The sequence below is a fragment of the Drosophila busckii genome, chromosome 3L (assembly GCF_011750605.1).
Source record: "Drosophila busckii strain San Diego stock center, stock number 13000-0081.31 chromosome 3L, ASM1175060v1, whole genome shotgun sequence".
In the NCBI taxonomy this organism is placed as follows: Eukaryota; Metazoa; Arthropoda; class Insecta; order Diptera; family Drosophilidae; genus Drosophila; species Drosophila busckii.
Genome location: NC_046606.1, coordinates 13,257,082 through 13,282,519, shown reverse-complemented (window position 1 = coordinate 13,282,519; position 25,438 = coordinate 13,257,082). Strand labels below are relative to the sequence as shown.

Genomic DNA, 25,438 nt, shown 5'->3' with positions numbered 1-25,438 from the left:
ACACACACATATGCAAATTTCCAAAGCGCTGCATGCATTTTTAATCAGGTTCGGCAATAGATATAGATACATATCAAAGCTTGACTGCATGCGGTTTTCCTTTGGATTCCCTCTGCGCCGCACAGCTGATTGGCAGCTCTGTCAAAGAGAGCGAGAGAGAGTGGGAGTTATATCTGCTAAAGTTATATTTACAAATGTGTGTGCATGCGTGCATTGAATTCTGTCAAAATTTGACAGTCCTCACGCTAAATTAGGTCGCGTTCAATTTTGTATGAGCTCTAATTGTCGCAGTAACCTCAGCTTAAATTTTGATTGCAATCAATTGGCAACAGATATACGAAATTATCAATTGAATTAACCCTCGTGTATTATGTAAATTTCGTAAGAATTTTTAATGCACACATGTTTCTCTTGCTTATTGCATTTAAATAGATTTTTATTAAATTTAAAGTTTTGATTGGTTTTGTCAAAAGTAATTAAGGCATAATTCATTTCTCTGTGGCTTTTTGTTGCTGCTATTTTTCGTTGCATATTAATTATGTAATTAAATTTTTAATGCAATGCTGATTACTCTTGGCTGAGTGCAAATGTCTCTCTCTTGCTCTCTGTGTCGAGCTTGTTGTTTATGCTGCCTTTTGTCGACATCACATCATAATCCTTTTACATTAATTTGCAATTATAATTCTGTGGGCTTGTGACTTGTTTTTGATGATGAATAAGCTAACAGGTATTTTCAATTAATTTGGCTTAGTTTCCCAAAGGGCCAAAGCATTTGTAAATGCGCATTAAATTGTTGTGTAATTAAACAAATTTATCTGACTTGGCATAAAAGCTTTCACACACTATGACGTTCATAGGTAGATTTCTGCTTATGTCCTTGTCTAATTTAGAAATTAGGCTAAAAATAAATAAATGTTTATCTACATATTTTTGTTTTTTTCCTATAAGAAATGTTGACATTAAAGGTAGATTTGTTTTTAAATCCTTACCAGATATACAAATTTGCCTAAAAATAAATAAATTATGTCTTATGGTATAAGAAACTTTTAGTTTGAATCAAAGATTATGCAACAACATAGATCTTGCTTATTTTTCATTTATTTATATCTAATATATTAATCCAATTTTTTTATTATTCTATTTTTTGTTGTTTGCTTGAGTTTAAATTTGTCCGGGTTTCAAACCGTTCGCTTCGAACCGTTCGATTCAAACATGTGCATTTCTCTGTTATGCGTAACATTTTCTGTTAACTATTTGCGCCTCTGTCGTACTCACGTAATTTTCTCTATTTTGTACTCAATGTTGTTGCACTGCTCGCACGATGTTCGATGCAACCGCGATTTTATTTTGAATTGAGTTTTGATGCTCTCCTATTTTCTCTCATTCATTCTCTCATTTTCTGCTCATTCCGAAAATTGCCGTCGAGGAGAAAGCACGTCGCACGCGGATAAATAAAACAGAAAAAATTAATAAAAATTCTAATGGTGGTGATCGGTTCGCGCGTCGTAACGTTCCGTTTGTTGGTCAGTAACAATAACAGAAATTAAGCAACACATTAGTTAAAATCAAATTAATATGCAACTATAGTGTGTCGAATTAAAAATAAAAACAAATTGCCAACTGCAAGCAGAGTAGTGTAAAAAGAAGGCGGCAAAAAACAAAATCACATAAACACACAACAAAACAAAAAACGCAACTACAATTGAGAAAAACGTGAGCGCAATTTATGTACAAATTTTATACAACAATTTCAACATTTTTGCCAAGAGTTTCTAGTTGTCTGGGCGCGTTAGTTTTCTATCTTTTGCATGCGTCTCTGAGTAAAAACTCTTTACTGGTGGCTTATAAAGTTTATTGTTTGTCAGTTTGATTAACAACAAATTAAGCATAATTAAGCGTGGTTTCTCTCATTTATCGCATTCGTGTTCTCTCTGTGTGCCTGCCTGCCAGCCGGCAAAGCGTGCTGCGTGTGTGTGTCTCTGTGTGTGTGTGTGTGTCATGTATACAGTTTTTATGCCCTTTGGCGCAAAGGGCGTTTCATGTTTGAGATATATTTTGTGCGCTGCGCTTTGTATTGGATTTTCCAACAGTGTGTGCATTCTAACTGGTGTGATTTGACTCTAGATACTCGTGCAGAGTAAGCAACAGTTAAATATTTGTGCATAGGGTATTTGCAATTCGCAGTTAGTCAAACGACTCCCCCTTTTGAGACACAGCATCCACCATCTCTATACATATACAAATTGATTTTTGTATAGCGGCAAACGCAAAGGCAGCGGCAGCGTCGCATTATTCTTTTTTTTTTTTTTTCTTATTTGCTTTGCACGTTTTGCTTTGCCTTTGTTTTCTTCACTTTGTTGTTGTTTGCCTTTGCCTCCTTTTGTGCCTTGCATTCTTTGCTTTTGCTACATGTGCTCTCTTTCGCGCGCATAAGCCGCTCTCTCCGCTCGCGCTCTTTCTCTGTATATGTGTAGGTAAGACTTGCGTTAGTCCGTATACAACACTGGCAGTTACAATTTATAATTCTAATTGGCGTAGGCAGCAATGTGCGCGGCATCTATCAGACCCAGACATACGAATACAAATTAAGTTATATAGTAAGTACTATATATATGTAGCTTGTTATTGCAAGTGTCAATTTTTGGGTAGCCCTTTGCGCCTTTATCACTTCCGCTTGGTGAAGTTTTAGCAAATACTGGGCTTAATTCTTATCAGAATGCCAGGCAACAAAGATTCATTCACAGTCGCAGCAGCAGCAGTAGTAGCAGCGACGGCAAAAACTTTTTTGTCATATTATTGTCTGTCAGTCATATTGTTAGGCTACGTCGCTGTCCCCCGCTGTCTAAAAAATTCAATTGTGATTACTTTTAAGGCAGCTCTGCCGTCGTTGACGCCCCCGTTCTCGTTCTCGCTGCCGCTGCTGTTGACGTCGTCGCTTCGCTGCACTTGAAAAGAAGCAGATTTGAATTTGAATTCAAGCAAATGTTCGTTCTCTCTCCCTTTTTTGCTTCTCTTGAAGCTTAAGCTCACTGACTGGCGTTGCTTTGTTGTTTAGATTTGTTGCTGTTCTTACCTATGTACACACTGAGACTGCGACTGCGACTGAGACGGAGACGGAGAAAATCATTTACACTTGGCAAGCTCACAATTATTTTTGGGCTTAAAGTAGTACACATACAAATACAATGTGTGTACACACATATATTTTTTGGCTTGAAACCAGAAATCTTCAAGTTTCCTTTTGTTTTATTTAGCGATATTCACTCGTGATTTTGTTTATAATATGTGCAAATATGTACTTATATACATACCAGAAATTGATTGCTTAATAAACTAGTTATTGCAGCAGCAGCGCACTTGAAGCTGATTAAAATAAAAGCTTTTAAAACTGAATTGATTAACTTATATCCAGCAATTAGCATGTACTTTCGAAAAGTTTCAAACGAAATGATTTTGAGTGTAAGTGAGTAGCGATTCCGAATGATCTACGGGCGAAATAAATTTCTATCTTATTAGCAGCTACCCCAACTAATTGGATTCTTGTTTAATCTAATAGATAACGCGCATTGGAGAGACCGAAACCGAAAAGGAAGTCAATTCAAAAGTGGGTTTGGCATAAGTTGTACGATTATTTATATGAATTTATGTGTTTTATGGCTAAAAACCAATTCAATTTGATATTGTTTGGAAACCAGTTTTTGACTTGGGTCTTTTGGCATTGTTTATGCGCTGGCACTTGTCTAGCTCTGGATACCAGCCCCGCTCCCCCGCCACATCACACGCTGGACCACACTTTTTTTTTCAGTCGCTCTCTGCTTCTTCTTTGCACTGCATTCAATTGCAATTGCTTTGGCGCTCGCTTTGTGTTGCATTTTCTACTTTGTGCTTTCTTGCTCTCTGCACTTTTTTTTCGCTTTTACGCGCTGTGCCTATTTTGTATCTTTTCTTATGCTTGTTGTTTTTCATTTTGATGCACACACGTCGCTTTGGTTGCATTTCTTTTTGTCTGGCCTTTCACATGCTGCTGCTCTGGTGCTCTGCCTAGCTGTTGTTCAGCAGTGTGTGTGTGTGTGTGTGTGCATTTTCTTTGCTATTTTTTGCATTTACTTTGCTCTGTCGCTTCGCTCGTCGCTCGTCGTTCTGCTGCGTTGAATTTCAACCTGCCAAACGAGCATAAAACATGTGTGTTGGTTGGGCGGGGGGCGGTGGGTGAGGCGAAGTGCAGTGCAGTGCAGATGATGTGCTATCAGATTGGTAGCTGTACTTTGTTGCATTTTGCTGTTGCAATTTCTAACTGGTTGTGCTCTCAAGCTTAGTCTCGTCTTAGTCTCGCGAGTCCATTTCTCTACCCTCCCCCCCATACACACCTCCCACCCCCAGCTGCTGAGCACACTTTAGCAGCAACTCTTTTACTTCTTATGCATTCTTTTCTTTTTTTCCTACTTACTCTACTCATTGCCGTCGTCTGTAGGCCGTTGACTGTGTGTCGTCGTCGTCGTCGTCGACGTCGCTGCATTGAGTGGCGTTACTCTTTGTCTGCCTACTATACACACACACACACATGCATACACATACACCCCCCTTTTATCGTTGACCCTGCGCGCCACTTATTGCAGTTTCCTCTTGCTTTTGCATTTCTTTTGCTTCGAAGCCCCACAGCGCAAAGCACTCAACCCGTTTTTTTTTTTCTTTTCCAGCACTAGAGAGCAGAGGTGCTACGACTGGTGGGTGGATGGTTCGGTTTGGTTTGCTTTAGTGTGGTCTGGGGTCTTGGTGTTATCTAGAAGTGGGTGTAGGCTGCTCCTGAGCACTTAACCGCCTTCCGTCTTTTGTTGTTTCCCTTTGTGTGTGTGCGTGTGTGTGCTGCATTTTTCACACTCTTCAGTGCAATGCAAACCACCTGACCACCGACTTGGCCAACCAACGAAACAACACACACAATTGGCGCTTGGCGTTCTCCACATTCGCTTGTCAAACAAACTTGGTAGGCTTGCAAATGTCATTTAGACGGATAGGAAAAACAAATCCATACCCAGCCGATGCCGCTGCTGGTGCCACTGCCGCTGGCTGGCTGGTGAAATATGCAACGCAAATGTAATCATTATTGATTTTGTGGCATGTCTGTTTGACTGTCTCTGGCCCAAGCTCTACTTACACTCAGCGAAATTATGTGGCATTTGCATGCCGCAGATAGTAAGAGAGTAGCCGCCAGCTTTTCTCGCAGTGTAGTTACAGTTAGCATACACATTTAAACAAGAAGTTGTAGTCTCGTTAGCTGTGTGGCTGTTGCTGGTTTTTGGTACCATTAGTATGGCAGATTATCCAGGCTGTCAGGCGTTGCGAACGTTGCTTGCTTAAATATGCAAACCGTTGGCTGCTTGTTGGCTATTTGCGGCCGGAAAAGCAACAACCTCAACGGCAACGGCAACGGCTACGGCACGGCTACGGGTTAGGGGTGAGTTTTAGGGTTGAAGGTGAGCGGAGGGAGCGCTACGTTATGCTTTAGCTGCGGGTCTGCTGACTGACGAACTGACTGACTGTCCGTCCTTTCTAACTCTCTGTCTGTGTGTGTGTGTGGGTTTTAGTTGGCGCACAGGACATTCTCGACTCGAGTGCATTAGAAATTTAACAGGTTAATGTCCAAAGTCGTAAACGAAACCATTTATTTATGGCATTTTCGGAACATCATTAAATTCCGCCCAAGCTTTACGTAATTTACATAAAACACATGAGCTCGAGCTCTCGCTCTCTAAGCTGCAAATTTGCAAAAAAATACGCATACGCTGAAAAATAAAAGAAAAAAGCGTAGAGAACCTTGAAGGGCTGTGATAATGACTACTGCCGGCAGTTGGTGGCTTTATCAGCAGCAGAGCTTGGGTTACCATTGTGCAGCACTCCGCCCTCCCCCCCCACTCCAGCCCGCTTTGTTGCAAACATATGATGCGTGTCATAAGCTTAGCATATATAAATATATATACATGTGTGTGTGTGTGTGGAGCTTATGTTGCTACCCCAGCTGTCAGATTTGTCAGTCAAGAGTGTCTGGCTCACACACACACAGGAAGTTACTTTCGCTCCAAGAGCCTTACAAGTGGCCATAAGCATAAAATATATGCGAGCCAGCTTCAGTTCATGTTAACTATTGGCAGTTGTACTAAATGTTTGTGCATTTGAAAACTTGTCTTATCAGCAAATTAATTATTAGCGCTTCAAATAAATTGGCTAAGGTTGAATTTTTATAGTTGCTTTAATGAGCGCACATAAAAGTTTTGAACATAACATATTTTCAATTTAGCATATAAGCAATAGCAAATGAAATGAAATCTTTATTGCTGCATTTAGTTAATTAGACGAATCTAGTTTTTATTCATTTCTCGTTTGACCTTAACTCTAGCAAATGAAATTGAAACAGTCTAACAAATTTTTGTTCAAATTCCATCACTCAATTGCAATTTGCTAAATGCATCTGCCAAATCTGTAGCAGCAACACGCAGCAACGCATTTGTGCAACACTAATTATTTGCCAATAATTCTGCTGCATGTCTCTAGTTGCTCGTTGTGATTAGTGCAACCGCCTATGTGTGTGTGTTGCATGCCCATTGCTAGAGGCATCAACAAACACCGACAACAATCAACTGCTATTATTGTAGTTTTGCTAATTATGAGCCAGCAACAAAAACAACAACAACAACAATTGATTTTCCTTAGATGTGCCAAGTTGTTTAAAAGCATTTTTCCTTTTTTGTTGCCGACTGCAGTTTACTGCCTTATATGGCTGCTATATAAAACAACAACAACAACAATAAAAAAATTGAGAATTTGCACATTTTTTTCTTTCAAGGAAAAACCAAATTTGTCTCAACTACACATCGAGACTGCTGACAATTGAACATGCATTTGCGCTCTAAATAAAACACTTTGCTGCTTTTTGCAATTTTCGTTGCCTTTTGTTATTGTTGTTGTTGTTTTATTTTAAGCTTGGGCTTGCAAATGTCAACGTATCAATGCTAAGCAAGCTCTAAAAATATTTTTTAACGCAACCTGTTCAATTTTTTATATTTTTATATTTTTTCGGCTATATAAATTTTTGCTTTTGTTTATGCTAATTTCAGCAAGAGACAACAGGCTGCTAACTACAAGTTAATTGTATATACAAAAAAGTTGATCAATATCAATAAAAGATTATAAAATTTGTATGAACAAGCAAACAAAAAAAAAACAGAAAAAAAAGTAAAAGTGAGGCGTAGCCGTATAGTTTATGCTAATAAAATTCAAGTAGCAAAATTTAAATAAAATGCTAGCAATGTTATCAAACAGCTGACAGCAGTCTAAAATAATAAAATAAATACACATTGTTATTTGCATATGCCATAAACTAATTGTTCTCTACGTTTTTAGACACTTTGAATATGGAAAAGGGTATCATGAAGTTGTGCAAATGTATGTAACAGGGAGAGGGCGTGGCCAGATCCCCAAAAAGTAATATATTAATGATGATTTTGTTTCTTCCTTTGTGTTTTCCACAAGACAACACGAGTCGATATAAGCATGCCCGTCTGTATGAGAAGCGTTTTCTCTCAGCAACTATAAAGACTAGAGCAACCAAAATATGGATAAGGTGCTCCTATATCCGGACACTACTTCGTTTATTTTATTTTTATTTCCTCCCCCCTCCCCCGCAAATCGAAAAAAAACGATATAAGGCGGCACAAAAATGTTTTAAAATCTGAAATAAATCATTAAATTGTCTAGTCATGTTTTTGACCGATTGTAAAAATTTCAGAACGATCGCATTAATAATTTAGGAATTATTTACATTTCAATTTTCAATATAGACAGCGTGGTGTGAGTGCTGACGCGCCATACAAACGTCGCTGCCGACGCAGCAGCGGCGTCGCTGCTAACGCTACAGCGAAAACGAGCTGCTAGCTGTTTTATGTGTGTGTGTGTGTGTGAGTGCATGGCTGTGCTTGATGCGATGTTCTAGTCAAAGTGTATATAAAAGTTGGTTGCGCCCAACTTTAATTTATACACTTGTTGTTGTTGTCTTTTGACTTGAAAGGAATTTGTTTTGCAATTAATTAAACAAGCGTCTGACGCATTGAGAAATCGTTGAGTTGCTTCAATATCCGTTCTGGCTCTCTCGCTCTCTCTCTCAATTTGTTGGAGCGTAAACATTGCAGGCGCGCTCTCTTTTGCTTTTGTTGCTTGGCGCTCTGTTTATAGCGCTTTGCTATTATTTACTTGTATTATTGTTGTTTTTATTAACCAAACTGTGTGTGTTAATGTAGTTGTTGTGGCTAATACACAATTTGGCAGCTGTGTGGGCATTTTCATTCATAGCCAAATGCCTTTTTAGACGTGAGATTAAATTGTTCAAAATACGCTGCATAGAAATAAAAAGTCTATTGACTTTGTCACTTGACTGAGCAACTTTATTAGCTGGGCTAATAAGCTTAGAGTATTTACACTTCAGCAGGCAAGTCTAAGTAAACATTTCAAACATTTTTTTTTTTGTTTTTCGTATTTTGTTATGTGTTATGTTATTATCATCAGCTCTGCTTGTTTGCTCGTTCGCACTCGCGGCTCAGCGGCGGCGGCGGCGGCAGCATCTGGGGCCAACAGCAAGTTCATTAACTTTTGTTTACTGCCGCACACACACACACACACACACGTATACACTTGTGCTCTATTACTCATAGATGAAACAATTTGTCAAAAAAGATTTTGTTAGACATGCGATTTTTAAATTATGCTACTGATTTATTTATTTCCATAGCTCTCAGCTCTCTGTGCTGCTTATTGACCCATATAGCTGTCCAGTTAACAATTTAGCACAGCTAAGCAGCCTAAGGCCTCTTAAGCTTGTTTTCGTTTGTTGATTAGCCAAAAAAAAGCATAAAAATTTTATCTAGCTAACTGACTTGATTACCTGCTGTGCCGGTTTACTTAGTTTTGGTGCTACCAGTTCCGTTTTGTCTGTATGACGTCAAAATGTGTCTCAGGCGCATAAACATGACATTTAAATATGCTAAATACCCTAACAAAATGCGCAAATGTTTCACCACGTGCTCTCATATCAATTGATTTGTTTATGCTACAGAACAGAATTTTACAAATGATTTTTTATGCATTTTATTTGTATAATTAGCCCAACAGCTGTCGAGCTGTTTGCGCTGAGTGCATTTTATGCTTAATATGCAAAATGAATAATAACAATACAATACGAACAATAAACTGTATGCAAAGTTTTATGCTTCCGCTTGGCTAAATATAAATTTGGCATTTAAACAATACAAAGCTTTTGTTTCACACACACAATATTTTAAACATAAATTTGATTTTTTCTTGCAGGTACGTGTTGCAATTTAAACTAAACAAGTACAACATTGAATGCGTGTAAGTTATATTTAAAAAACATAAACAAATGCGCTGACAAGTGATTTAATTAAGACATGACCGAAGGCGCTACAAACAAAACCAAGCCAATGACCCAAAAGGGCGCAGAGCAGTTAGAAGCGAGCTAAATTTAACTTAATTAATAGTCAGTCTCGACAGCTTTGATTAATATATTAAGTATATTATGCGTCAAGTCAGCCTATGCAGTTTGTTTATAAACTGTACTATATCTAATCAAAGTCTGGGCAATTTCTTTTTAGCAAGAGCTTTAGATTTTAGTTTCGATTTGGCACAAGACACTTAATCTTAGCAATCGACATAAATATTCCAACTAATTGCAGTCGTTGCCACTAACAATTTCCGTTTATAAACTTGCTTACGAGCAGACGAGGCAGAGGCTGTGGCAGCACTCAAGGAAGTTGATTATTTTGAGCTCTCGTCTCGCTCTTGCTCTCGCTTTGGCCATTCAATCACTGCAAAGATTTTCACTGACAGCAGCAGCAAAAATTCATCTTTGGCTTTCTTTTCAAGCCGCTAAGAAAAACTAGTTTTTCCCAAATAAAAAGAAGAAAAACTTGTGCTGTAAATGCAACAGCAACACGCCACATAGAAAACTTTTGCTTGGCACTCCCCCCTGCGCTCTCTTGTCGCTCTCTTGTGGTTATTGCTGCAAACTCTCGTATCATGTCAGTTACGAGTGTCTGTTCGTCTGTTCGACAGTCAGTCTCATTGTCAGTTTGAAAAGTTTTCCATCATAATCTACTTAACTTTTGCTGCAATCAATTGCAGCGCTGCCTTGCCTCGCCTTGTGGTTGCTGCCGCATGTGTCGCCTCATTGCATTTTGCACAGCCTCTTCACCCATATTTGTGTGTTTTTGTGCAATTTCTTTGTAAAGATACAATGGCAAATGCAAGTTTCAAGTCGAGAGACTCGGGCTTGCGTTAATAGAAAAGTTTCAATTGTTTTTCACTCCACTCTATGTATGTGTGTGCTGTGTGTTTGAACGGACGTGCCAGACATTGGTTGAGTTCTTATCTTAATGCTGTAGGCAGCGGGCGCGGGTTGCGTGCAACGAGCTTTGTGGTTTGCAACATTTTGTAGCATGTCGTTTGCATAGCAGAGGCAGCAGCAACTATTCGCAATGCTGCCAGTCAATCAACACACACACACATAGAAGTATCTTATGCATTGAAGCGTAATTGCAGCTGCCCCCAGCGCTCTCTTGCGCTCTCTCTCTTTGAGAGTTTAGCTTAAATTGGCTTAAAATGACACTGAGATTTAATTAAATTTATGCCAGCAATATTCACTTAATAAAGTGCACAAATCTTTGTTGATTTGTAACGCAGTTTGCTTGGGTCAAGCTACGCTTTGCTAGCCTCACCTATTTTGGCTTGAGATTTATATCTGTATATAGCGACTTGAGAGCTGTAGCTCGTTTTACTGAATTGGCAATTGCTTTGCTCGGGCTTTGGCTTTGGCTTTGGCTTGAACTGTTGCCAGCTCAGTTTGACTTGAAAGCTGTGGAAAGGGCTTAGCTTAGTTGCAGTTAATTTTTTTGTATACACAGCTAACTGATGAATAACTCTGCGTGTTGCTGTCTCACTCGCTCATTGTGTGCACATAATTGTAATTGATAGTTTGACTTTTACACACAAACAAGACGTAGACAGTGAGTACAATGTGCATAAGTTAAGCGCCTGTTTACTTGTCGCTGTTATTGATGCTGCGCGTGTGTGTGTGTGTGTGTAATTGGATATAGCTGCTCAAAATGGGCCAAAGCGCGCCAAGGCCTTTGTTAAAATCGTGTAACGAAATCCAAGCAATCCCAACATATGTACCTGACTCACATATATACAAGTCTACATATGTGTGTGTGTGTGTTTGTTTGCTTTGAACTTTGATATTTTATTGCAGCATGTCTCGTATACGTAATATCCGCTTTTGGCATTACTCATACGGCAAGTGTGCTAGCATTAAAAACGTTTAGCACCTCTGCCAGCAAAACTTTCGCTAAATTATGTGCATTTCAAATGTATCTATCAGTTTGCTTAAAAGTTCATTGTGCGTTGCTCGCGTCTTTCTATCGTAAATTCAATGAAAATGTTGCGCAGTCGACGTCGACTGCAGCAGATTGCGTGCGGCGCTGCTCGTTCCGTTGGCTACTTCGTTATTTTATTTTTTGCGTGCTCTTGTGTATTTTTCTTTTGCGTTCATTGCCCGCTTGCCTATTGCTGTCTCTCTCGCACACTGTACTGCATTCTGATTTGGTTTTTTTTTTTATATATAAAAAACAATGTGTTAATCTCGCTTTGCCTGACATTTGTTTATGCTAAATGCAGCAGCAGCTTCAGGGTCATGTAAGTGAACTTTTAGCGCTAACTGTATAATGCAGTTGTAAAAAAAACATGCGATAATTTTTTATGGCGCTTATCGTTGAACTAATGGCAAGTTAGTTAAGTTAGACTAAAAGACTAAATAAATTGTAAGCATAGCAAACTCAATTTCTTTTATTTTGTGTTAATTGCTAATCAAGATTTAAACTTATTACTAAATATTTATCAGCCACACAATCGTGACTATTAAATATTTACTTTGACGCTCAACAATTGTTGAAATACCAACATAAGCAATTGCTGCGCAGCCCTCGCTCTTCGCTTCCCCCTTGTCAGTCTCAATCAGCGGCGTTAATCTTACAAGCAGATTGCTTATCAATTTGTGTGGTAGCTTTAGCTTGCTTGTTTTTTATTATTGTAATTACAGTTGTTGTTGTTGCTGTTGTTGCTGCTCAATGTTGTGGCAGTTGGGCCTTATCGCAAAGCATTGCATGCTTACAGTTTATAAAAAGCTTTAGTTGTTAGCGAGGCTGCTACGTCTACAGTGAGCCATAAGTAAACACTCACGATATAAACCCCAGCGCTGCATTTTAGCAGCTTTAATTTCATTTTAGCGTGGCAAAGCGACTAGAACTAGCGAAAAAAACAAAAAGCTGTTTCGCATTTTGTTTTACGCTATTTTTATTTACTTGTGCCATGCGTTTTTCCCATTTTGCTTTGTCTCTAGCGCTCGCGCTCTCTCTCTTTAACTCGCTGTCGTATTTATTTGTTTCGCTCTTTTGCATTTTTACTTTGGCTTGCAAACTATTTTTGTTTACTATTTACTTTGTGCTGCTGCTGCTGTCGTTGGCGCTGCTGCTGCTGCCGGCAGCCGTCTATGCATGTAAAGCAGCACTGCTTGTGGGGTAGCGGCAGAGGGGGGGAGCTTGCCTTAGTGCGTTGATTTCCCGACCTAGCCGGCGACAATATTTGTTGTGCACTCAACGCAATGCCACAAGCAGCATAGACAAAGGCCAATGGGAGAGACGCTCTCTCTCTCTCTCTCTCTATCTCTATGTGTGTGTGTATTAGTGTGTGTGTGTCGCCTATGCCTAGCAGCCTTAAACGTTGCCTGTCTAGGCATTTTGCGCTTACTGCACAGTGGTGCAAACTTTAATAACAAATTAAATTGTTAAGTTTGCTTTTTATGATTTAACTTCAACTTTAAATCAGCTGCCTAATTGGCTTTGCTACAGTTTTAAATGCACCGTTATGAAAATCTAGCATAGAAATTCCCACGTTATATTTTTCATATGCGCTTTGACTCACACCACAGTGCGCCACACTTGTAACTGCAGCCCCCCACCCCACGCTCGTTCGTTCGCTTGGCAGCCAAGTTTTTGTTGCTGTTGCATGCCGCAAAAGTTCCTAGACCACTTGAAAAAAAAAATAATAATAATAAAAAAGAAAAAATGAACACGAAATTTATATGCGCCGTCGCGCGTGCAGCTGACGCTGATGCTAGCAGCGCAGCTGGCGTCGAATGTTGACACGTACGTCGCTGTCGCGCCTTGTATGGCTTTCAATGGCAGCGGATTATTAAAATTGCAAGCGCTAGTGTGTGAGTGTGTGTGTGTGTGTGTGTGTGTGTACCTATAAATATGTTTTTTGGCATTGCTGCTAGGCCCGGGCCCTGAGCCTAAAAATACGCTAAGTAGAAGTTGCTGCACTTAAGCAACTTGCTAAATAAATATAAATTTATTTTTAAAAGCAACTTTAATGCTGCTGTTGTTGTTGTATAAAAATATTATAAACCAACACAATGTTGCAGTTGACTACTTCACATAATTGCAGTTAAAAAAAATTGCAGTTATGGCAACCTGTCTGGCAGCCCTAGGGCAGCAGCATCAGGCACATTTGTTAGAGAGTCTCAACAACAACAACAACAGCGACGTCATCATGCAGCGGCAGCGACGTCGGCGTCGACGTAGCTCGACATGCGCTTTTGTCTGTAGCTGCGGCTCATAGTCAGTCGTATATGCTGCCTATATACAAACACAAATACATGCACACTACACTTGTGTGTGTGAGAGTTGTGTATAGCAATTGAATATTTGCAAGAGATTTCCGTTCATTAAACCCGACAGCGAAAAGCAGCAAAGCAACAGCAACCAGCAGCAACAGCAGCAACATTGAAACGGAACAGAGAGCAGCAGCCAACGACTGTAGGCGGCCTTTGAATTTTCAGCGCGCACTTTTGCTTTGACTTTAACACACACACACATATACATACATATATATATTATTTTCGCTATAATTAAATTCGTCTTTAAAGTTGCTGTGAAATTTAATTAATCTGCGAGCGTTTTGATTGCAGTTTGCAACTTTTGATTTTTTGCTAATTAATTTAATTTTGCTGATGCGCTTTGTATGCAAAGCGTCTAAAGTGTTTTTATACAAGCAAAACACATATGACCAACTAAGCTGTACTTATGTCTGTGTGCGTGTGTGTGTGAGCTTAAAACTAATGCAACTACATTTGCTACGTGCTGGCTTATCACACGGACTGAGAGTTGCTTGCAACTTGTGGCGAAAGTTCTGCTGTTTCTAATTGCCTCGTAGTCCGCAACTGCCTTGCGGGCTATGTGCCCCATGTTGCATGTTGCTGCTGCAGCTGAGTTTATCATAATACGCAGTGTGCTGCGCCTGCAAGGCTCAAACTTTTTGTTGCTAACTGAAAGATTGACGTAGCTGCGGTCCACGCGGCGTATACGTAGCATTTGCAAAAGGTAAAATTCCACACACACACATAAAAAATAAAAACATGTTCGCTCTCTATTTTCAACTCTGTCGCTGTTCTATCTGTTCCTTGCTGCTGCTGCTGTTGATGATGATGATGTTGTTGATGGCAAACAAGCACGCCAAGTTTTGTTGCTGTTGTCGTCGTCGTTATTCATAGAACGAGCGAACATGTTTGGCCATTTTCTTTACTGTTGACTGGCGGCCTGTTTGGTCGCTTTTCTTTTCTGTGTTTTATGTTGTCTTGGCCTTTTTTGTTTTCCCCCCCATTTGTTGTTGCTTTGCCTTTTCCAGCAGCAGCAGCAGCCGTCGTCGTCGTCTTGCATTGATGCATTTTTCCTGCTAACAACCAAGCTGTGTATGCATGTGTGTGTGTGTGTGTGTGTTGGTGTTGCTAGCCGGTTTTTGGGCGGGTTTTGAGTTGACTGCTTGTACTAAATATGCACTAAACGATGTTTATTTCGCTTTGCAACTCATGTGTGCCAACAACAGCAACAACAACAGCAGCAACATTTTGAGTATGTTGTTGGCTAAGCATTTCGCTTAGAAAGCCTTGAGGCCGCTATAGAGAAAACTGAATTTAATCTTTATAAACTTTATGCACTGGCAATTAATTTTGCACAAAAATGCGTTTGCTTTGTTAAAAACTGCGCTGTATAGCTGTAAATATTTATTAAATTTAACAAAGAGTTTAAATTCGTTAAATTGTTGCAAATATTTGATTTAAGATATGCACAAAATTACTACAAAATAATTATAAACGTTGCTGAAGTAAAAATTGTTACATAAATTTAAAAGCATTTTATATATGATTTGATTTGATTACAATCTTTGGTATTAAGTTCAAAGCGACTTTAAGCTTAAGCGCTCAAGTCATTTCTCTTATTGCCATTGCATAAATCTGCAATTCATTAGCTGCACTTCCTGTAGCTTACGCTTTGACACACACGCACACACACACACACACACACACACACACACACTTGGCTTGGAGTGGATTAGGCGACGGCAGAGTCCATTAAAGAGGTCAGACAACGGCATTTGGCATGTTCTACTTTTGTTTGTTGGGCCAGACATCATCAACTCAACTGAACTCAACTGAAGCTCTAGTGTGTTTGATTTTTCTTTAGCCATTTTTCAAGCGATTCATCAATCAAACAAGCAAAGTTGTTCTAACATGTTCATCGCCAAAGTATCTGCCACTACTCAAAATGTATCTTTTGGGCAAATTAAGCGAGAACTTCGCCCACAGCCCAAGCGAAGCAAACATAAAAGAGCGCACAAAAAAACAGCAAAAAGCAACAACAACAAAAGTAGTTCGAACAAAAGCATTTCGAGCATTTCCTTAAGCGCTTCGCTCAAGTTTCATTAACCAGCGCAAACTTTTAACTGGCAAAAAAAAAAAAGCAGAATGAACGAAACTCGCTTGCGCCCTCGTCTGGGCTTAACAAAAGCTGGCGACGGGTCCCAAAAGGCTTGGGCAAGGCTTTTCATTATGCTGCTGCTGCTGCGCCTAAGTATGTGCTTTATTAAATTTTAATTTCTTATTAATGCAGCCAATTTTGTTGTTAGCGGCTACTAAATACTGCGAGCCCTTTGCCTGTTGTTGTTGTTATTTTAATTAAATTTTTCTTGCTAAATTTATTTGTGCGCCACAAATGTTTGGGGGTCGCAACTTTATGGCAATGCACTTTATGTTTGGCATTATTAAATGACATTTTTTATATGAGAATGTGTGTGTGTGTGTGTGTGTTGTGTAATTGAAATTCCTGGACATAATTATATTTCTGTCTCAGCACAAATCCAATAAGCATTATGACTTGCGTTTGTTTTGTGCCACAGACCAAAATTTAACTGTGTGTGTAGTGTGTGAAAGTTTCGCCATAGAACACAAATAGCAATGCTGGGGGTGGGGTGGTTGGGTTGGCTGTGCTCGCCCTTAAAGTTTATGACTGTAGCGAGTGTTGTCGCTAAATTTATAACGCAGCAGCGAGGGCAAAAATTGTTGCCTGCCTTATTGAATTAAAAATTGAAAATGCCTCAAAGCCTGCGCAGGACGAAGCGACGTCAACGTCGACGTCGACAGTAGTCAACAGCAGCTTTGTCCTGTTGCCTTTTTGAGCGCGCGCACATTAAATTAATAAATTAAAATGGAAAGCACTTTGTTTTAGCGCTCTCGCTCGCTCTCCTCGTGCTGTCTCACTCACACTCTGTGGCAATTATTAATTATCCATTTTAAATTGTCAGTTTGGTATGCATCATTTTTTAAAATTAGCTACTCATGAAGTAGAAATCCACGCTCAATCTCATAATTGAACGCACAGTGACGTCAAGAAGTTTGCGCACACAAAACTTTCGCACATAAACAAAATCTTTATGTTTTTATCTAAGCAAAAACTTAGCTAATAGTCAAATTTATGCACATTTCCATTTCATTTATAGCAAATAATAATAAACAAATGTTTATGGCGTGTGTGTGTGTGAATGTTTAGCAGTCACTGTAGCAAGTGACAAGTTACTGCGGGCTGTAGCTGCTGCTGCTGCGCCCCTAATAGATTTTGTATTTTGATTGATTGCCTCGCTTATTCAATTGTTGTTGCCGCCACACCCCTCCCCCTCCTCCCCCACACTGTTGCCAGTTCTATGAGTCGCGTCTGTGTGGCTTATGAAGCGTGTGATTGCTTTACTTACCGCTGCTTATATCTGAGCATGCTCCAGAAGCAGCACACCAAACACTCAGGCTATGCCTCCAAGTGCTCCTCTGACAGGATTTTTTAACTGCATTATTAAGAACTCTTACAAAATTTCAATATCGATGCAGCCCGTGGGCGCTTATTTTAGCGGGGAAGCCAACCTAAATGAATTTTTAAATGCTTTTAAAAAGCGAGCGAAGCCTAGTTTGCCAACTGTAGGCATAAAAGCCGCAGCCCCACTCAGTGCTGAGTATTGAGCTCAGCGCTCAGTGCATGCAAAACTGTATGAACGACATAACGAGCCGCCCACATGCTGCACACAGTTCGTTTCGCAGTTACCATGTAAACTAATATGCCGAAAGCTCAGTTGCTGCCACGCCCACATCCCACGTCGTTCACCCGTTTTTGCTATTTTGACCGAAAATCGGTCGATGCTGCCACACAGCGCTACACGCTTCACATGCATGTGGCATGAAGTGCGCGCGCCCGTTTCTAGTTGCAACTCCCACAGGTAGTTTCAGTTCTGATTTGGGGCTTATGACAGCTGCAGGACTAGCTGCGAATTGCCACTCAAAGGATGCTTCATGCTGCAGCTTAATTAATTGCATTGCATAGAGAGAGAGAGAGAGAGAGATTTGAGTGTCTCTGCATAAATTCGTATTAATTTGTTAATTAATCTAAGCTCTAATTGCTGTTACTATTTGCAAGTCATTCAACTTAAGTTTAGAGCCAAGTGTGACAGCTTAAGAACAACAAATCGCATTTCATGCCATGGGCTTCTTCATCTTTGGCTGCTCACAAAGGCGAATGCCCCGCTAAGCCAAAAGGTGTGGGTGGTGTGGGTGGGGTGGGGCAAGGGCTGCTGCCTGCTGGCCGTAATTTATGCGATTGCAACGGTGCAAACAATATTTTCACTCAGTATGTAGCTTTTAATAAGATTTCTTTAGCAAGCAGACAACGATGACGACGACGACGACGACGACGTCTTAAGGCAACATTTGTAATGTTTCGTTGCAGTTTGCAACGCGCCGCTGACGTCGGTGTATAAAGATGCAGTGTAGCAAGAGAGCGACAAACGCGGGCGTGACTTGCCCGCAGTTCAGCTTGAGGTGTGGGGGGGGAGCTCACTTCTGGACGCGTCATGGGGGCCTACTTAATTTATGAGACGCGAGAATTTGCTACGCTGCCAAGCACTAACAGCAACCAAAGACAAAGAGCAGCAACGCAAGCAAGAGCTGCAGAGAGGGGGGCTGGGTGGGGGGTTGCGCAATTTGTAATTAGTGTAGGTACATGGCACGAAAATTTGTTGCTAAAGAAAATGCAGCCAACAGATACTTAAAGCGACAGGCGGCAATGACGACAACGACGACAACGACAACAACGACTGTACAGCAGTTGCAATAATTATGGCTCAGCCAGGGCGATATCCAAGTGATTGACCGCATTATAGGACAGACAGTCGAGACAGACGATACAGAGACGAGAGTTGAGAGTTGAGCGCAGCAGCTGTTGATGTTTGCTCGCATTTTCAATTAAATTTCAATTAATTTTGGCTTAGTCGAATAATTTGTATTTTTGGGTTGGAAGCCTATGGAAATGCAGGGATTAATAATAAATTCCCTTGTAGCTTAGAAGCCTTAACTTGATCTATGGCATAAGTTAAATGATTGCATAAGTTAAATAAATCAAACACAAGTGTGACAGACATTTGTTTTATATATGTGTGTGTGTGTGTGTGTGTATTTTACATAACATGTCACTTGTCTGTCCATTTACTTTGCATTGCATGAATTTTGTTTTTAGTTAGAAGTTTTCGCTTTGTGGATTTTCTAATTAAATGTCACACATACAGCAACAAAATATTTTGCCAGCAGGCACTAACACATATGCAATATGTCCACATCATCATCAGCAGCTGCAATGATAAACAAAAGAAATGAGAAATGAAAAAAAAATGAAACCTGTGCTCAACATTTTGTCACTTTTTTTTAGCTGTCAGCTGTAGCTTTTGTTTGTATGTGTGTAACATATTTTATTGCATATATGTGTGTGTGTGTTGTTTACTCACCTACTGTATTGTAGTCCTGCTTAATCCTTCAGCTTTATTGTGTGCAGTTTTGCATTTAGCCACAGTCGCCTTATTTTTGACACATACTTCATGTTTGTTCTCTCTCTCTTTGTCTTTGTTGCTTAGTGTCAGCATAAAAAGTAACTGACAAGCAAAGATACAAACACATAAAAGATAAAAGCGTTGCAATATTTCATATTGCTTAAACTTAATACACACACACACACAGTAACAATAATTGCCTTATCATCATCTGCTAGTGAACTATTTTTGGCATTGACCACGCCCCAGCGTCTAACGCAAAAGTTACTTTCAATCTATTTTACGTGCATGCTCCAGCAATTTTCTTCTTTTTTTTTATGGCAGTAATAGGCAATTTTGTTGAGAAATAATATATATACTTATTATATATCGCAGAGTTGTCACTGCCACGCCCACAGCCGCCAGTCGCACACAACAATCCCGCCACTCATTTGGCTGTTACGCTAGCATAATTTTAATAGGTCATCATATTAAGGGATTTTCTGCAATTTGTCTCCCACTCACTTCGCTCTCTATGCCTGTGTGTGTGTGTGTGTGTGGCTTTAGTTGCTATTGTTATAGTTTAGTTGCTGCCTAAATGAATTGACTGACGGCGCAGCAGCGTACTGTGTGTGTGTATCGATTGCGGTATTTGGCCATAGTCTACCTACAAATATTTCCTAGTATAATCGTATGCTGCTGCTGACGCTTGACTCAATGTGCTCTGCTCGTTTGTCTGATTAGTGGCCATTTGCCATGAGTGACATGTCAGTTAATGCGTTTCATTTATTTGACACAAAATTGACATATGGCACTCTGCCAGCTACGGTGGTGTGTGTGTGTGTGCTGCTCTCAGTGTATGTGGTTGTGGTACCAAGAAGTTGTGTAGGCCAGCGCTTACGCCTTCCGCTTGTTAGGCTGCCCACATAAGTAGACTATAATTTTGTGCCCCATTGTTTCAGGCCTATGCGGACCTCGATCATTAAATGTTTGCTCGGCATATGCGCACGCCTATCATTGTGTGTGTGTGTGTGTGTGTAATTAAATATTTCTGCAACATTTGCGTTACGTCGTTTCGAGCTCTACTATATATGAATTTATATATATAGTATGTAGTGCTTGGCTGTGTTGTGGGAATTTAAAACATTTAACGCCACATGTGCTACTCAAAAATTCAACAATCAACGTTTCCAACAATGAACCTTTTTGAGTTTGGAGACGACAAAAGCCTTTTGGCCAAAAGTACACTTCATGGCAACACAACTGAGTGACATTCTGGCGAAACCTTTTAAAGAAAAATCATTGGCTTGCGGCTAAAACTCAGTGTGGTGACCATAAATCAAATTATGTGCCCCAGCCCCAGCCCCAGCCCCCATCGCAGCTATAAAATCTTTCGCAAGCAAATGTTATTAAGTGCGGCCCAGGGACATTCATCAGTTGCACAATTTTACCTACTGCAGCGTTTTGGGCTCTACAGTCAAGTATTTTATGTTATTAATATTAATATTATTATGTATACACAACGTTGTTGCTACTGCCTGTGCGTGTGTGTGTGCCTGTGTGTGTGTGTGTGTTCTTATAATTATGCAATTTAATGAGTTTTCGCTTTGACCGCCCCCTCGAGGCAAAATTCTATAGTCCAGCTGCAAATATATGAAGCAGGTGTTGACTGCTGCTGCTGTTGGGCATGACACACACTCATTGTGTGTGTGTGTGTGTGTGTGCGTGGCAACTTGTGCATAATTAATTTAAAAAATTAATTTTCATCGAGTAACTGGAGCTTACAGCTGTCTGTTCGTTCAGTTATTAAGTAACGCGACACAGCCTAACGAATTAAATAGAAAATTTAATATTTATAAACATATTGCAGTCTTATAGCACTTGCAATTTATTTCATTTATATGCTATGTAATTATTAAAATTCCAACAAAGTTGAAGCTCGTCTCATTGTGCGAACGCACAGCTAATTAAAATGTGTTAATGAGCACTTGGCGCACAAATGTTATGAAAAGTAAGTTAAACTCGAGCTGATTGGATTTCTACTCGCACCACCTCGCGCGTAACTCGAGCAGTGGGGCAAAATTGCTAAAGAGCCAAAAAAAAAAAAAGTAAATAATAAAATTGCAAACAACAACACAAAATTTTGGTAGCGTTCATAATAATGCTGGGAAGGCGGCAGCCCCCAGTCAGCATTCAGTTTGAGTTAAACTTTAGTGCTCTGGCGGTGGCGGTGGCGCTGGCGGTTGTTGGCAGTGGCGACGACGGCGACGACGACAAGTTGACATGAGAGTGTTGCTGACTAGAAAATGGCATTTTAGGCTGGCTGGGAGTGAAAGCAGGCAGGCAAACGGTTTTGCAGCTGCCAGTCTCTCTGCACTTGATGTTTGTTTTTTCCTGTCCCCCACACTGCCCCCGCGCCGCTTTTCTCTTTAGCCTGCCATAAACGTGGAAAACTCCACACGTCTATGAGTACGAGATGAAAATTGACGTATAAAGTCAACGCCGTCGTCACAACAAAAGTCTTTCAAAGCATGACAGCAATTTTAAGGCAAAAGATGTCGACGGCTTCAGCTGCTTCAGCCAAGCGGCAACATTATGCCATCCCATATAAGTATGGAATGGAATGGAGAGGGAGAGACCCATATGACCCCCATGTGTATGTCACGTACAGCATTTAGCATTTATTGCGTCGCTTTTGTGAATTTGAAGCTAAGAAATTCAATTGTGTTGGGGCTGGGAACAAAAGGTGCAACATTGGCAACAACTGTGCGGGGCATGCTAAGCGCCTGGCAATAGGCAACAGTTCTGTTGCTCGCTGGCTGGCTGCCTTTGCAGATTATATTAAAAATTATATTGCAATGTTGTTAGCGCGCATAATGCCTCAATTAAATTGCTGGCTATGCAAATAATTGGATATGAGCATGAATTTCTTATTAAAATCAAGATTATGTTTCACTTTATGGCAAACGCTTGTTGTTTGCAAAGAGTTTTAGGCAGCTGCATACGCATGTGGTTGAGAAATCTCATAAATTTCCACAGAGCCGAGAGAATTTGCTGTTTGTATTTGCCAACTCAATAAGCAGAAGCCAACTCAATAAGCAGAAGCAGCGCAGCAGCAGGTAAAGTGGAATAATCGTGATGATTGGAAGCCAATTGTCTTGCGGCTGAAATATTAAATGGCACACACACACACAAACAATCAGACACAATTGCGTTGCATGGCAGAAGAAAGCTAAAGAAATTAGAAAGCAAACCGGTTGCCAAGGCAGACACATTGGCATTGCTTTATATGCAAGTTAATTAAAAGAAAACTAGTTATGCGTTTGCCTTTTAAAGTTGTGCGCAAAACTCATTAAAAAGCTGTATAGCGAACTTCGCACACACAGTGCGTATGATTGATAATGAGTTGGAATTGGAATTGAAGCTGCGCCAGCAGACGCTGCTACAAGCCAGACAACGTCCTCAGCTCTTTGCGGCATGCAATGTTAGGAATTTACAATGCATGTAACGGAACTTATTATTTCATTGCCCTCCCGCTTGACTGAATCGACTGCCAGCCAGACAGACAGACAGCCAACCAGCATCTTGGTCTGTGTCTCTGTCTGTGGCGCAGCAGGCAGCCCGCAACAAATCCAAGCTGAGCACAGTCATGATATTAAAAGTGCTGCTCAGCTAGATGCTGGTGGACTCTTTTTTTTTTTTATGCCAAATTGTGAACCTGTGTGAGTGCAATTTTCTCATCTCTCATATTTCTACTTAAATTTGTGTGTGTGACTTGATTGTCCTAAAACTTAAACGCAAAACTTTAGCTGTCATTTTAGCAAATAAGTTTCAGTCTCAACTTTGACACACGCCCAGCTGAATGTTTTATGCGTTTGTGGGCCATAAATTATGCATGCACGCACAGGTAAAGCTGCTGACCAAAAGCTAATTTCAAGTCAGTGGCGCTGCTGCATTGTGCTACACAACTTGAGGCAAGTTATGATGGGGCAAGGAACAGGCAGGCACACGTCAGTTTGTTGTAAGTTACCCCCCACAAACTTGGAGACAATCAAAATATACGTATGCGTAATATTAGTTTAGCTAACAGCAAAAGTTGATGCAAAGTTTAGCAAAGCACATACCATATATGATATATATAAAGTTGAAAGCTCTCAAGTTTTTGTCTTTGGTTTTATAAATGTAAAATTTAATGAAAAACATTCGATATACAAAACTAAGTAAACTGTATTGTTATGCGAGGGCAGCAAGCAGCGCTTTGGCTCTCTAATGTGCTGAGTGTTGGAAACTAATTTACGGCTTTGAGTGCCACAAACTGTGGCACTTTCAAATGTCACACCTGGACGGCACTAAAGATTTGCATATTTCGCCACAGCAACGTCCACGACAACGTTCAAAATATGCATGCGTGCTTGCTGCTCGGTGGCAAGAACACAACACACCACACACACAAGAGTAGTGCAGGCGCATGTCAAAAGGTAAAAGTGCTACGCGGAAGAACAAATTATGCGCACTTGTACTATAGTAAAACAAGGGGGACAAATAAAGTTGGGCGCCACCAACTTTTTAGAGACACTTTGAACCTAGGACGTCGCAGCAAACACACAGGTTCGAAAGCAGACTAGGCAATTTTGGTGATTTATTTCAGATTTTTAAGATTTTTCTACTGCCTTATATGTTTTTTCGATTTACGTGAGGGAGGGGGGGGGAAATAAAAAAAAAGAAAATAAAAGATTAGGTGGGCTATAGGAGCTCGACATGCACCAAATTTGGTTGCTCGTGAGCACTTACAGATTGCTGAGAAACAACGCAACTCGATACATACGACATGGTCTATATCGGATCCGTTGTCTTGCCTGATCAAAACTTTGTGGGCTCACGCTCCTGCTCCCTGTTACATACTATTTGCACAACATATATGTTTAGCCCATTTTCTACAAAGATATGTCAAAGTGTATTTTAAAATACATATATTGCTATATTTTCTTGCTTTGCTAACCCGCATAAGTTTCTCAGACACCGAGCCAGAGCCAGAGTCAGAGTCAGGCTATCTAGGCAGGCTCCGCTGTATGTTACATGGGGAATTAGTGCGCATAATTTCATAAGCAAGAGCAGCAGCAGCAGCAGGAGGAGCAGCAACTACATGTGAGTTGGCAAACATCGCGTTGGTCTGCGCAAATATTTTGGAGCCTTCTTCGCTGCCCCTGGGAAATGTTTTTCAGTTTCTACTTTAGTTGCTCACTGCTCTGCTCTGCTGCTGGCTCTGGCTCTGGCCGAGAATCATGTGTAGCACATATACATATAGTATACAGTTATGTTGGGAATTTGCGCTGCAAAAAGTAAGCGAATTACACAAAAAAAGAAACAGAAATAACAAATTCTGTACAGAAATAACGTTGTATGCTGTATATCTGTACTAAATTGCACATGAAGTGATTTCAGGCGTAAGAAATGACTTAGCGGCGACAAGGGGCAGCCATCGATATTTGCTGTATGTGTGTGTGTTGTGGGGTGGTTGCATGTAAAAATTTTGGCGCGAGTTTAAAAGAGAATCACAAACAACGCATTAAAATTCATATAAAAATACAAATGAAAATGTTGTACGTTCTCTCTCTCTCTCTTTCCTCTCTTCGCTCTGTTGCGCTTACTCGTGTCGCACAACAAAATGCCGGAAGCGGCTGCAAAGAGGCCTCGAGAATTGACTTGTCGCGAGTTGAACTGTAGAGCAATTTGATTAAATGCATTGCGGGCATTTACAAAATAAATAAGCTAATTTCATGATTTATTTGTGTACAAAAGAATTTAAAACAAATTTACTTAATTGTATTTTCTTTCTTTCTCTTGCAGATTTAAATGCGACAGCTAAGCAACAGTATTTTTGCTCAAGATTACAACTAATACAACTATATATCTATATATATATATACCATATAATATATGCAGTGATTATTTGTTGCATTTGTTTTCGAATACCAAATAAAATATTAAACACACAACAAAAGGAAGAGAACCGAACGCAGCGAGCTTAAGCCAACAAAACGTAGTACGACTAGTAAAAGACACCACCAATTTAATTTTGCGCAGCAACTAAGCAGCATAAATATTAATTAGCCAAAATCTAATAGATATATATGTATATATATGA

General features: G+C 40.1%; 1 long non-coding RNA gene across 1 annotated transcript; it reads left to right on the top strand.

Annotated features, from left to right (window-relative positions):
- Window positions 1-1,668: 1,668 nt before the first annotated feature.
- On the top strand, window positions 1,669-25,435 carry LOC108599691. The gene is made up of 3 exons (XR_004458855.1): window positions 1,669-1,713; window positions 9,355-9,399; window positions 25,141-25,435. It is a non-coding gene; the product is annotated as an uncharacterized LOC108599691 (long non-coding RNA).
- The last annotated feature ends 3 nt before the right edge of the window (window positions 25,436-25,438 follow it).